Raw genomic sequence first — 15504 nt, 5'->3', positions numbered from 1 at the left:
CTGGGACCGAGGGGCTCAGAGGGAAGGAGGGAGATCAGGGCAGGGGGTTGGGGCACAAGAGGGGGTCAGGGGTTTAGGCTCCAGGCGGCACTTACCTCAAGCAGTTCCCAGAAGCAGCCGCATGTCCCCCCTCCGGCTCCTACGCAGAGGTGCGGCCAGGCGGCTCTGTGCGCTGCCCTGTCCACAGGCACTGCCCCGGCAGCGGGTCCTGGCCAATGGGAGCTGTGGGGGTGGCGCTTGGGGCGGAGGCAGCGTGCGGAGCCCCTGTCTGCTCCTACGCGTAGGAGCCAGATGTGGGGACATACCGCTGTTTCCAGGAGCCATGCGGAGCAGGGCAAGCCCCACATCCCACTCCCCAGTGGGAGCTCAAGGGCCAGATTAAAACATCTGAAGGGCCAGATGTGGCCCCCAGGCTGTAGTTTTCCCACTCCTGGTTTGTAAAATGTTATGATGAACTTATTGGCAAAATGTCTTTATTTTACTAGGATTACCCTAGGCTGGTCATGCCATGCCACAGTTTGTGGAATAAAAATAGTAATAAGTCTCTTTGTGAGTGAATAAAATTGCTTCATTTATTCACTTAATTCTCTTTTGAATCTCATCCAACTTCTACTCAGTCCCTTAGCTAGGCTTTACTGCTATCACTCTGCATTAGTAGGCTGTCAGTATTTACAGTGCACCTCAAACCATTGTTAAGATCCTGTCACTGGCTGACTGGTTCTTTAGGGCAAACCATGACTCACCTTAGCTGAGAGCTCAGTCTGGCCAGAAGATGCAAGAGAGTCTTGGGAGTTCCCTCCCTGGAAAAGGCCTGGTGAAGGCAGGCTGAAGGGAACCAGAGGGATCAGGTTAGGCTCCTGTGTGATACCCTGAGGTAGGGCCTAGAGACATAGATTCCTGAGAAGAAGCTGTCAGAGTCCTCGGGGAGGCAGTGAGGAGAAACTGTGGGCTATGGCATGAATGTAGGGTTGCCAACTTTCCAATTGAACAAAACAAAACACCCTTGCCTTGCCCCAAAACACCGCCCCTTCTCTGAGGCCCCACCCCTGCTCCCTCCTTGCTCACTCTCCCCCTACCCTCAATCACTCGCTCATTTTCACTGGGCTTAGGCAGGGGGATGGGGTTCAGGCTCCAGCTGTGGGTGCAGGCTCTGGGGTGGGGCCAGAAATGAGGGGTTTAGAGTGCAGGAAGGGGCACCACGCTGGGGCAGCAGGTTGGTGTAGGAGGGGGTGAGGGCTCTGGCTGGGGTGTCCGCAGGGCCGGCTCCAGGCACCAGCTGAGCAAGCAGGTGCTTGGGACGGCCAAGGAGAAGGGGTGGCACGTCGGGCTCTTCAGCAGCAATTTGGCAGAGGAGCCCTGTCCCTCTCGGAGGAAAGGACCTGCCACCGAAGAAGAAAGCGGCGCGGTGGAGCTGCCGCTGATCATGATTGCGATCGCGGCTTTTTTTTTTTTCTGCCGCTTGGGGCGGCAAAAACCTTAGAGCCGGCCCTGGGTGTGTGGGTTCTGGGGTGGAGCCAGTGATGAGGGGTTTGGGGTGCAGAAGGGGGCTCAGGGCTGGGGCCAAGGGGTTTGGAGTGTGGGAGGGGGCTCAGGGCTGGGGCGGTGGGGTGCAGACTTTGGGAGGTAGTTTGGATGTGGGAGGGAGCTCAGGGCTGGGGCAGGGGGTTAGGGTGCGGGAGGAGGTTCAGGGTGCAGGCTCTGGGAGGGGGTGTGGGATGGTGTTCAGGGCTGGGGCAGGGATTGGGGTGCTGGAGTGGGTACAGGCTTTGGGCACCACTTCGCTCAGGCGGTTCTTGGAAGTGGTGACATGTCCCTGCAGCCCATAGGCACAGGGGTGGCCAGGGGGCTCCAGGCGCTGCCCTCACCCACAGGTACTATCCTCACAGCTCCCATTGGTTGTGGTTCCCGGCCAATGGGAGCTGTGGAGCCACCGCTTGTGGTGGGAACAGTGCGCGGAGGCCCCCTGGCCACCCCTCAGCCTAGGAGCCAGTCACGTCAGCTGCTTCCAGGAACTGTGCAGAGTCAGGACAGGCAGGGAGCCTGCCTTAGCCTTGTTGCTCTGCTGACCGGACTTTTAACAGCCCGGTCAGCAGTGCTGACTGGAACCGCCAGGGTCCTTTTTCGACTGGGCATTCCATTTGAAAACCAGACACTTGGCAACCCTGTACAAATGGCCCAAGAGAGGTAGAAGCAAGATTTGTTTTGGGATGTTTCATTTGACTGTTTTTAACTGGAGGAGGAGTTACCCAGGAGGAGAGTGAACTTGTACTTGACCTGGCCAGAGGCCAGGCTATGTAAGGCCCAAATGAAGACAGGCCATTGAAGGGCCAAGGAAGTAGCTGCCAGCAGGTGGGATGCTAGAGATGAGCATTTCTGCAGCGCTACAACCTGACACAAGGGGGTGCACTAGAGGAGAGTGCACTACCTTATAGATCCCTGTTCAATTACAGGTTTTATGTAGCAGGAGGGATGAGTTGGTAACTTCCCATATTTTCTAATGTGTATTTAGTCTGAGAGCCCAAGCAGGGCTGGCTCTAGTTTTTTTGCTGCCCCCAAGCTCCGAGAGCGCAACTGCCTAAGCCCCACCAAAAAAAAAGGCCGGAATGCCACCCCTGGAATTGTGCCACCCCAAGCACATTTAATTTATTACTCTTTCCTTTATAATAGCCTGGTTTTGATTTTAGTGTGCTAGTAAGGCGCATGTGATGAAAAGGACTCATTAATAAGGGCCAAATTGCTGCATACCTTATAGCAAGCTGCATAGCTATGAAAAAAGTTAAGCATTTGGGGGGGTGGGGTTCTTAAGAAAAAAATTGATATCCCAATGACTGCTCTTGACCACTCTTTCTCCCCCTCCCCTTTCTACTACTCATCTTGAGATACAGTGGTTAACATTTGTTAACAGGAACAAAATAGTGATATCTGAGGTACAGTTCCATTCTATTAGGAATGAAGGGAATAATAATAATATCCCTTCTTGACACTCTATAAAGGCTACTGAATATTGTTAGTTGATGCAGAAAGAAGATGGCAGCCACTATCCTCTTGTTGATGTCCAATAGAATATCTAGTAGAAGAAAGCCAGTTCTTGTCTTCAGCTGCCTGTGCACGTGTGCACACACATCAATCTGTTTCCACTGGCGTCAGGGGGCCAAATATTCTTCATATGAGTAGTCTGACTTCTTAAGTGGGACCAGTTGCATGAGTTAGGCAAGCTGCATTTGGTGAGTGAGAATTGTACTCTGTACATTAAGACAGAATTTGACCCCAAACCCTATATTTATTACTTTTTTCCCCCTTCTGTGGCTACGTGGAAATGTATTGCTTTTTTTTTTCTCCATAGAATTCTTTGGGTTTCTTAAAGACTTCATCTGAAGAATCCTCACATAGCTCTCTCTCTCTCTCTCTCTCTCTCTCTCTCGAGCGCCATTTGGGTCCAACAGCTACATACCAACAGCCACACTGGGTCAGACTAATGGTCCATCTAGCCCAGTAGCCTGTCCTCCAACAGTGGCCGGTACCAGGTCAAGATTCTAATTTTTTTTTCTCCCTAGTGATCTGTTATAGTCTCAACCATCTTCAGGGGCTGCAAGAACAGGAAAGTGAATACTATTTTAATTAGGCACACTTCATTTTCTTACTACCCTTCACTGAAGCAGCCAAAAAAAAAAAAATGAATTAGTTATGTAACACAGCAAATAGCCCAAAATCATTTGATGTAATTGTATACACTGTAAGAAATATTGGCCCTGAACCAAATTCTGCTCTCAGACTTGTATGTGTGACTCCTCAGCACTAATTAAAGATCAATCAGAACAGTATGTATACATCCTTGGGCAGAAAAAGAAGCCAGAAATAAACCCCCTAATAATAACCTTCCTCAACAATTTTCTTATTAGTTTTGAGGTCTCAAGAGTGTGCTATGCTTAATTTGATAACTGATCTTGCATTAATCAGAAAAATGAGCTATGTAGCACCCGGGGAAAAAATTAATCAATGCATAAAATTCAAAATATATCCAATCAATCTAAATTCCCTCCACTGCAGCAATTACTGAGTGAAATCCTATAACCTATATTATGCAAAGGTCATAGTAGTTCCTCCTGGCCTTAAAATCTATAAATAAACTATTCCTTTTATTCATTCACATTGCAAGTCCTGTCATGATTTTGTCCTATTATAAATATACACTGTAAATTATTATAGAACGGTAGTGTTTATGTTAATTATTTCCCCTTAAAAAAACAAGTCATTAAGAACTTAAAATGGATGCAATTTTCAAAAGTGCCTATTGACTTAGGCTCCTAACTTAGATTTCAAGGAAACTTAGATTTGTAAGTCATTTTTGAAAATGGGACTTAATCCATTAAATTACTTAAACACTCTTGAATAATTTATTTGACACACTAATAATCTTTGAAAATTACAAGGAAAACTGAGCATGCAACAATTCTGATTGTGGGAACTAATTTGTGTATAGTTATGCTCATCCAAGTAGCAAATTCTTTAAAAAAAATTATTTCCTAAGGCTACAATAGTCTGAAATAAGGCATTTTTCTCCAGACACATGTCAAAGTATTACACATGCTGCCAGGCCAAAATGACCTGCGTGGTCATTTAGTTGGAAAATACAACTAAGGTAATTCAGAAGACGTGTAGGAAGAAAATGTTACACATATTTTTTTTCTCCTTTGGAGACCATTGATGACTATTCTCCCTGGCTCCTGTTTTCAAGTTCATCAATTTTCTGTTAATATGGATCCTCTACAACCAGAACAATGAAGTTTGTAGAAAAAAGACTAAATTGTTCTCTAGTGAACTTGTTTTCTATTTGATCTGCTGAAACTATTCATCAGGGGTTTTTTGTCATGTAATTTCTTTTGTAGTCTTCACAATAATTATAATTTCTACTGTCTTGTCTCATGTAACTTCATTAGGATTTCTGGTTTCTAGAGTAATGCCTATGGTAAATCCGATTTGAATATGGGTTAGTTGGCTAATAACATCTAAAATACTAGTCAATCTTTGTTCTCACTTCTTCCCTTTCCCATTTGGCGTCTTTCATCTAGGGGTTTTCTCCCTTTTTCTGATTTATTCTTTCTTTAGGTTTTTGTTTGCTTGTTTACAGTTTTCTTCATTCAAGAATAATCACACTGCAAAGCAACTCAATTCATCCATAATACACTATCAGCAGTATGCAATTAATTTTAGATCGAATAGCTAATGTTTATAGGATTTACAAACTGGCTTCCAATGTACAGTTCTCTCTTAGTTTCTTTAGGTTGGTAAGCACTTACCTGTGTCAACAGCCCGTTAACTTTTAAGGGGGTTATTCATGTGATTAATTTTTTGCCAATGTGTTTGTAAGTGTCCCACAATCAGGTCTTTGAGATAAATTAACTATAATAATACTGATGACATAATTTCACCAGAAATCTGATTTGAAAAATGCTTGCCACTCGTATCCTTGGCATTAAGCTGCTGTTTTGCACTATTGTGCACTCCCAACTAAACTCTCTTGGTCCACCTTTATCCTGGATGTCTCTCAGTGCACTTTCAGTGGAGTTATATCAAAGATGAATTCCATCCATTGTTGCAGCTTATACCATCCTGGAACAGATAAGGAAGAAATCTGTATAGGTTGCCAGGGGGGCTGCGAAGGGCACCAAAATGGCTAGGGATGGCCCTGGGTTTAGGGATACCTGGAGCAGGGAGTTGCTTACCTATCATTTTGGGTAATGGCCACTGATGGACCTATCCTCCATGAACTTATAAATCATTTTTGAACCTGTTATAGTCTTGGCCTTCACAACATCCTCTGGCAAAGAATCCCACAGGTTGATTGTGCATTGTGTAAAGTACTTCCTTTTGTTTATTTGAAACCTGCTGCCTATTAATTTCTTTGGGTGACCCCTAGTTCTTGTGTTTATGTAAAGGGGTAAATAACACATCCCTATTCAATTTCTCTGCTCCATTCATGATTTTATAGACCTCCAGCATATCCTCCCTTAGTTGTCTTTTTTCCTAGCAGAACTGTCCCAGTCTTTTTAAAAAAAGAACAGGAGTACTTGTGGCACCTTAGAGACTAACAAATTTATTAGAGCATAAGCTTTCGTGGACTACAGCCCACTTCTTCGGATGCATATAGAATGGAACATATATTGAGGAGATATATATACACACATACAGAGAGCATAAACAGGTGGGAGTTGTCTTACCAACTCTGAGAGGCCAATTAATTAAGAGAAAAAAAAAAAAACTTTTGAAGTGATAATCAAGCTAGCCCAGTACAGACAGTTTGATAAGAAGTGTGAGAATACTTACAAGGGGAGATAGAGTCAATGTTTGTAATGGCTCAGCCATTCCCAATCCTTATTCAAACCAGCTGCTACTCTGAAACCAGTCTTTTTAATCTCTCCTCATATGGGGATTCTAATATATCTTTTCTGAGATGGGGAGACCAGAACTGCACTCAGTATTCAAGGTGTGGTTGTACATGGATTTATCTAGTGGCATATAATACTTTGTTTTATTATCTATCCTTTTCCTAATGGTTCTTAACGTTCTGTTCGCTTTTTTGACTGCCACGGCACATTGAGCGGATGTTTTCAGAGAACTATCCACAATGACTGTAAGGTCTGTTGCTTGAATGGTAACAGCTAATTTAGACCCCTTTTATTTTGTATGGTTGAGATTATTTTTCCCACTGTGCATTCCTTTGCACTTACTTTGCAAATACCAAGGTTGCACTAGAAAGAAATCCAAGAATATTGCAGGGTTTGGAAATGCACAGTTAAGGTTATTTTGGTCCCTTAACACTGCCATGATGCTATGCAATGATTAAATATGATTACAATTAAAGTATGTTAGTGTATTGGGTTGAAATTGGATGAAAGTGATCTTTAAAGATGCATTAAACGTTTTTTTCATATTTTTCACCTCCATGTGTCATTACTACAAACTATTCTTCACCCTGAACTTACTGATAAGTATTTTCAACTATAATTCCATTTTAACACAGTAGTTTTGTCTTGGAATTTCCTGGGGTGTAGTTTTTAATTCAATTTGTACATAAACACTGAAAATGAAATCCTCAGGAGATATTTCTAATGATTTGATGCTATGTAGTATCAACCTTAAATCATTTTTTAATATTCACTTTTGAAGGCAGATTCAGCACAACAGCACTGAGTAGTTGAAGTGTGCAGGTGACTCATGCCCTTAATTTGGAACTGAGGGCTACACACTTTTCCAGACTCATGCTAGGCATTTCATCTGTGTGGGAAGTTGCCGGGAAGGGAGCTGGGGTTTGAGGCACAGCTGTGAATGGGGGGAGGCAGGGAATTGATTGTATTGATATTTAAACATTTGCTAGTTAATCTTAACCCTTTCCTTCCCTAGAACCTTTTTCCCTGCCCCCAATAAAGTTTCCTTTAGTATATTGTTTTTGGGAATAGCATTTCATTTGTTGGAGTTTGTATTAATGCATTTTGTGGTTTGTGTATTGGGTCCTTGTTAAGAGTGCTAGCATTAGTTATTTCCCCAGGGGACAGTACCTTTGGTGTCCCAGGCACAGAGAGGTGTCACCTGTGGAGACACTAGGCATCACAACAAAGAATCCAGGACCCAATCCATGTAAGGAGTGAGGAGAAACCACTCCAAATAGCAAGCATCAGGGAGGAGGCATGAGCTACAACTAAGGGATGGGCTACTGGGGCACTCTGTATCTCAAAGCAGCATCCTGGAACCCCCATATTCACCACTGTCTTATAATTATGATATGTTTTGTACAAAGTATGCTTTGTGAGGTATCATTTTAAAAATCTTGATCTGTTGAACATTAATATCCTGTTGGATTTATGTGCTATCATTGTATGTGGAGTTATGAAGTTTTGCTATGTGTATGTTCCTGAAATATGTTGTGAGGTTGGCACAGGGGTGAAATTAATATTAAAGTCTTACTGGTATGGCAGCCTCGGGCAGAAGGGGCGGGGCTGGCGGGTCAGCCTTCCCCAGCCAACCCATCTGCGCTGCTGGCCTGCGCTGCCTGGGGCTCTGGTAGCGATTTAAAAGGGCCAGGGACAGCTGCCCCTTTTGCTCCCCAGACAACTCTCCCAAGTGCAGCCCTTGGGGGAGTAGAGAGGGTAAATGATGGACAGGGGGACCTAAGAGGGGTCTAGAGAGTCTGGGCTCCCTCCCTGGTAGGATACACTATATTCTTCATAAATAACAGAGAATCCCTACTTTAAATGCAAAATTGAATTCTGCCTTCTAAAATTCTGTATGGAGTCATGATATCACTTCTAGTGCAGGGGTTCTCAAACTGGAGGTTGGGACCCCTCAGGGGGTTGTGAGGTTATTACATGGGGGTCACGAGCTGTCAGCCTCCACCCCATACCCTGCTTTGCCTCCAGTATTTATAATGGTGTTAAATATATAAAAAGTGTTTTTAATTTATAAGGGGGGTTGCACTCAGAGGCTTGCCATATGAAAGGCATCACCAGCACAAAAGTTTGAGAACCACTGCCCTAGTGCTGGTGATATAGAGCCTGGAAGAAGGAGGAACTGGAAAGACAGACTTCTTGCCTTGAGCAAGTCAAAGCCATTTTTCTTCTTTTGGAGTACTGTATATACTCGTTCATAAGCCGAATATTTTTGGTAAAAAAGTAACGCATCAAAGAGCGGGGATTGGCTTATAAACGGGTCTACACCAAAATTTGATGACTTTAAACTCTATGGAATCATTGAATTGAATATATAATACATTGTCGTTTTGTTTACTTGGAGCATCTGCAGGCCTGGAGCCCCTCAGCTCCCTGTGGCCACGGTTTGCCGTTCCCAGCCAATGGGAGCTGCGGGAACTCTCCCATTGGCTGGGAACGGTGAACCGTGGCCACAGGGAGCTGAGGGGCTCCATGCCTGCAGACACTCCAAGTAAACAAACTGTCCCGACCCACCAGCGGCTTACCCTGATGGGCCAGGAGCCAAAGTTTGCCAACCTTTGAAATATAGGGTCGGCTTATGAAAGGATCATATGGTTTTTGCTATTTTTACCTAACCATCTTGGGGGGGGGGTCGGCTTATAAATGAATGGGCTAATGAACAAGTATGTACAGTATATAGTCCACACACATTCATTTTTTGAATTTTTTTGCCTGGTCTGTTTGTTTTTATTTGATCATTCTCTCTTGTGCTTAGTAATCTCACATTGTGTAATAAAACCACCATAACACTGTGTTTCCTGCACGTCTGGATACAGAGTTATTTATCACCTTCCAGCCCTCATCACACCGGGAACTCTAGCAGGCACACAAATCTTTTGAGGGAAGATTGTTAGTATTATATAGTTTTATTTATCTGGACCTCAGACATAGAATGAAGCATGAAATAGCTCGTTCTATCACTTGAGGGTTTTTGCATTTAACGATTGCTGTGTTTCTTAGTTAATAAATTGCAAACGTGATAGATGAATCTTCTGCTTCTGTTGCCAATGAGAGCAGACATAAAATTAAAATAGAAAAGATGAAGTAGTGTTTGCATATAAAGAATGGAACTTAATTTTTGTTGCTGCTTGTATTCAATTCCTTTCTACAATTGACTGACTTACAGCAGCTATGAGAACTGCATGAAGACTTCCTGCTTGGGCATCTGAGATTAATTATTTCACTCTGTGCATGTGTACATGGGTAATTTGCTGGATTAGGGACTTGATCATACTCTTATTAAATTCAAATCTGCTATTGATTTTAATGGTGCAGAAGCAGACCTTGGCTCTGTGGATTGAAAACACTCTGCAGCAGGGACCTCATATTTGTATTTGACCACACCGCATTACAGCCACCTATGGTATTATGTATCTTCTGGGAGGTTGTGGCCATCCCTCCCTGTCAGTCTCAAAGGGAAGCCATGCCCCTGTCAAGGTACCAGTTACTGGGGAATTAGCAATCTCTGAGGCCCTGGCTCTTGCGGCAGGGCCAAGCAGTCCATAGACTGGAGCCTGGCTCTCAGGTAGGGCAGAGAACCAAGCTGTCCATCACCTGACATCCTAACTCACGCAGACAAACACAGGTCTCTTGGGTCAGCGGGGATCCAGCTGAAACACACTGACCAGGATTCTAGCCATACAACCGGACTACGGTTTGGTGTCCCTGGACTACTTCCTACAACCCCCTCACAGGGTATCTTTACTCCCTAGGTGTCCTCCGTCTCCTCAGGGTATGCAGCCAGCAGTGTCTTTGTCAGCTAGCAGCTACGACAGTCTCTCTGGGTCCTCGGTGTTCAAGTCCCAGCAGTGGGTGGGAGGCTTCTGTCTCCTTCAGAAGCTGCAGGCCACACTTTTTATACTTCCTGCCCTACCCCTCTGCTTCCTGCTAGGCCATGCCCCTTGCTAAAATCTATATAAGAACACTAAGCATTTGGGGCTCCATCCTGCGAGGAGCTAAGTGCTCTGCTTTGATCCAACAAAGCATTTAAACATCTGCTTAACTTTAAGCATCTACTTAGTCCCTACTGGGCCTACTCCTGCTTAAGTGCTTTGTTGGATCAGGAGCAGAGCGTTCAGCACTTTACAGGATTGAGCTCTTGTATAACACTTTTAATCTACGATCTCAAAGCACTTGACAAAGGTGAGGAAAGAGAATTTTCTAAAATAATAATATATTGCTTTTCTCTTACATTGTTTTGGTCAAATGGTTGTGAATTTACTATCGCTTTAATATCCGACGTTCCCAAATGTATCTGTCTTTCAAAGCCAATATCAACAAAAGGGGCATTTCTCTTTGTTCTTTACAACCAAAGATACTGTACCTTACACCGTACCTTTTGGATAAATATCTGACATCAGAGTGTTGGGTGTAGTGAGCTGGTTGGGTCTGAGGAGAGATAGGATATACTATGCCAGAGGGTATTAGGACTCTTAGGGTCACTGGTATCTCATCCAGTTTCAGACTGTTCCAACTCCCTCCCCATACTTCTTCAAGCACCTTTCTCATAAGATTCTTCTACAACAATAGGTCAGCTGCCTATTACAACTGGGCATGCTAGAGGAGGTTCCCCTAGAATTCAAAGAGAAAAGCTTCTACTCCCACTACTTCTTGATCCCAAAGAAGAAAGGTGGGTGGAGACCCATCCTTGATCTTTGACATCTCATTGCCTTTATTCAACCTTTCAAGTTCAGGATGGTCGCCCTAGCCTCCATCATCCTCAAACTAGATCCTATGGACTTTTTCCTGGCTCTTGACCTACAGGATTCTTCCTTTCATATTTTGATACTCAGCACACAGTTCATGGTAGGAACAGCAGCATTATCAGTACAGGGTCCTACACTTCTATCTGCCCACAGTCCCAAGTGTCTTCACCAAGATCCTCACTGTGACGGCAGCACTTTTAAGGAGATAAGGAGTCTGGTGTACCTGTCCCTGCGTGTCTGACTGTTAAGGAGCTCTTCTATTCCATAGGTCAGAGCCTCTATGCATAAGACCTTAGATCTCTTCGCCACACTAGGCCTCAAGGTTAACAGGGACAAATCAGCACTGACCCCATCACAAAGCATAGAATTTGTAGGAGCAGTATTAGATTCCCAGATGCCACAGTGCAGGTTTCAAACCAAGTCAGACCTCATGCAGCAACTTCATGTGCAACCAATAACACAAGTGAAAACCTACCTGAAGTATCTTGGTCACATCAGCATGCCTGTACATCATGCAGCATGCCAGATGTAATCTTTACCCTATCCAAGGGTGGTTGAGAGAAGTATATCAGCCTAACGGAGACAGCATGGACAAGTGGATCCCCCTTCCCAGGAGATCCTGTCATTAGTAGACCAGTGGACACAACTGGACCAGATATGCACAGGAGTTTCATTCTCTGCATCCCTTCCTTTGAAGAGCCTGATCATGGACAACTCCACCCAGAGGTGGTGAATACACCTGTACCAACTCCAGATTTACCAGAAGTGGCCTACTCTCAAGACATCCCTTCTCATCACTGTGTTAGAGCATTGAAGTATATGTCCAGCTTGCAGTCTTACTATGATCCACTACAGCAACAGCAAGGAGGGGCCCGATCATCCTCCCTATGCCAAGAAGCCATGAATCTAATCTCAGAGCATTTGGCACCAGGTGATCCGGTAGCTCTCCATCTCCTGAGCCTTCAAAACACGAGCAGAAAATCCTTCAAGAGTCATATTGTTCCCTGAAACCCTCAGTCTTCCAAACTGTCATCCACAGATGGGGACATCAAGACAGACTTATTTGCAACATGCCACAACAAATGCCAAAAACTCTGTTCCAAGGGAAGAGAGATCCCAAGATCCCTCACCGATGTTTTCCACATCCTTTGTGCTCCGGACTTCATGAATGCTTTTCTGCTGATACCCATGATTCTCATGGTCCTGTGGAAGCTCAAACAAGCTTCAGAGACCATCATCAGCCTGAAACTGGGGCCAGACAGTTCTGGTACTCTGACCTCAGGAGACTATCAATCCAGAAACCAATTACCTTACCACGTCTATCTGCTCTACTGTCTTTGAACAACAGCCAGGTCCTACATCTGTGCTCAGAGTCCCTGCATCTGGCAGCCCAGATGCTGGCTGGTTGACATCAGCTGAGAGGAGCTGCTCAAATGCAGGTCTTGATATCCTGCTTCAGAATAGGAAACCATTCATGAGACAATTCTACTGAGCTAAATGGAAGCGGTTCTCCATTTGGGTGGAGCAGTAGTGATTGAGGGCCATGCTAGGTTTGATCCTCAATATACTGGACTACTTGATCTCATTGACATGGTCAAGACTATCTCCCAGCTTAATTAAGTTGCATTTGTCCACCAGCTTGGCTTACCAACCCCCAATACAGGCCCATAAAATATTCTCCCTCACTGCAGGGATGAGATTCCTTAAAGGATTGACCCAGGCCTTTCTGCCAGTCCTCCGTGAGATCTCAATTTAGCTCTGACAGGATTGATGGGACCTTTTGATGAAGACAGCCTTCCTGTTGGCCATTACATCGGCCAGGAGAATAGGTGAAATTCAGGCCCTTGTGGGAGGTACCCCTTATACTGGCTCTCACAATAACAAGGCCACTGTGAGACCTCATGCTAATTTCTTGTCTAAGTTTATTTTGGAATTTCACATTAACTAATCAGATCACTTGCTGGTCTTCTTTCATAAAACTAATTTGACACTGGCTGAAGAAAAATCCATATGCTAGACATGGGTAGAGTGGTGTTCTTTTATATGGACAGAACCAAATCGATTAGGACCTCACTGAGATTGCTTGTGGTATTTGCAGAATGAACGAGAGGGCAGCCAATATCCTCACAGAGACTCTCCACATAGATTTCAGGCTGCATATTTACCTGCTACTATTACATCATCACAAAGAAGGATCCACCTGGACATGTCAGATCCCATTTGCCTCAAGTGTAAGATGGTCACCACTTTGAACAATATCCCCTTGACAAACATTTGTAGGGCAGCAATGTAGAGTTCAGTCCACACATTCACTACTCACTATGCCTTGCCACAAGCTTCTGGATCAGATGCAATCTTTGGTAGAGCAGTCCTCCAGTCAGTATTTCAGCAGGACTCCTCTTACCCACCCCCAAGCTCAGAATACTGCTTTCTAGTTACCAAGTGTGGAATTTGTGTGGACCATCACTTGAAGACAAAATGGTTACTAACTAGGATTCTTTGAGATGTGTGGTCCACACAGATTCTATGACCAGCCCTCTATCTCCACTAATCTGAGTTCTGACTCTAGGGATTGTTATAGGTGAAGGAACTGAGTGGTACCTGAGGCAGCCCTGCCCCCTCAACTACAATGATTGCAAGGTTTTTGAGGATGCAGAGATGGCCCCAACAGGTGCTGCTATTCAAAAGACTCTGATCTCATGCACATGAGCACCAAGAGTGGAATCTGTGTAGACAATGCATTTTTAAGAACTACATTTATTGTAGGGTAAGTGACCATACTTTCCTCCCCCAATACTCCAAGTGTGTTACCCTCCACTTTGCAAGATCCTTCTCTGGCTCCCTGTTTTCTTCCATATCACATACAGATTCCTCATCTTAACATTCAGGATCCTGCATGGCTTCACCCTTAGTCACATTTCCTCTCTAATCTCCTGCTATTCCCGCACTTGGACACTTTGTTCTGCTATATTCTTCTCATCACAATGCTCATTTTTTTCATCTTTTTGGGGAGGGTGATTGTTAAGGAATCCCTGAGAAAGGAGAGAAGTAGCACTGTTCTTAAACCTGCAGGGGAGTAGGGAGAAGGAATGTTCCCCATTCCTTACTATTCTCCCTTAAATTCCATCTCCAAAATGTCAGACTATATCCATACTCTGACTTCAACTTCTGATATTTTCACTAAAGAGTTTTGTCTTTACTATTATAATTCTTTATAGTTTCTATGTAAAGAAAATCCCAAACTTCTCCTGAAATGATTCAACACAACAGAATTCTGATATTGCCTCAATTCTTGCTGACTGATTATTGCTGCACCTGTGACTTTTAAAATTAGGTTCCAGTCAGTCCATTTCTGCCTAATGACCAATTGTTATAAAGTGGATAATTTATTCTAGCTTGTGGATAAAACTGAAGAGTGAACTATTTTTTTGCTCCTCACTCATGTAAGAATGTCTCCTTTTTATGAGCTAAGAAAGAAAAGGAGAAACAGCTAAACTAAACTGAAGTTTTCTTTCAGGTGGGAAACGCTGATTTCTCCTCCCAATTTTAGCTAAATTGCAGTCACACTGCATCAATTAGTTAACCCCTTAATAGAGAGAAAAATGAGAACCAGTTTTCTTACTGCTCTGAGGACATCAGAAATAAGGCATGCTGCAATGATTTAAAAGAAAAAAGCTTTTATGCATCAGCTGTGTTATTTTCATTCATTCACTACCCACATATGAATTCTTTCAGTACACAAGGTGATAAATTATATTTATTATTTCTTATGGGTATTGTGGTAGCATCCAAAAATCCCAATCAGGTTCAGAGCCCTATTATGCTAGTTGGTAGACCAACACAAGGAGAACTCAATCCCTGCTCCAAAAACCTTACAATCTAATTTGAAACAAGATGCAACAAGCGATTGTAAGTGGGAGAAGGAAGAGGATACAGAAGGAGAAAGGCAACAACAAGATCACATCGTTACTTAGGCAAGCTATATGCACAACTTGATTTATTCAGTCATCTGAATTTTGTCATTATTTGTCAGCTATTCTGACCTCTGCTGAATTAATCCATCATTACTTGGCTGATTTCTTGTATCAAGGTAGAAGTGGCTCCTGAGAAAGGATTTGAGAGGAAGAGGCAGAAAAGTAGGCTGTTGAGTCTGGCACTGGGTGTTGATGGATCAGAGGGTATGAGAAGGGAAGATATGAGAAGAAAGAAGAGTGGCTAATTAGGAAGGGATAAAGTTCTGAAGGCCCTTGAAGGCAAGAACAAGTAGTACTACTCAGCTTTAAATGAAAATCCACATTTCACATGCATAACCTCAG

Source organism: Malaclemys terrapin, chromosome 1 (assembly GCF_027887155.1).
Source record: "Malaclemys terrapin pileata isolate rMalTer1 chromosome 1, rMalTer1.hap1, whole genome shotgun sequence".
In the NCBI taxonomy this organism is placed as follows: domain Eukaryota; kingdom Metazoa; phylum Chordata; order Testudines; family Emydidae; genus Malaclemys; species Malaclemys terrapin.
Note: the sequence above shows the minus strand (reverse complement) of the source record.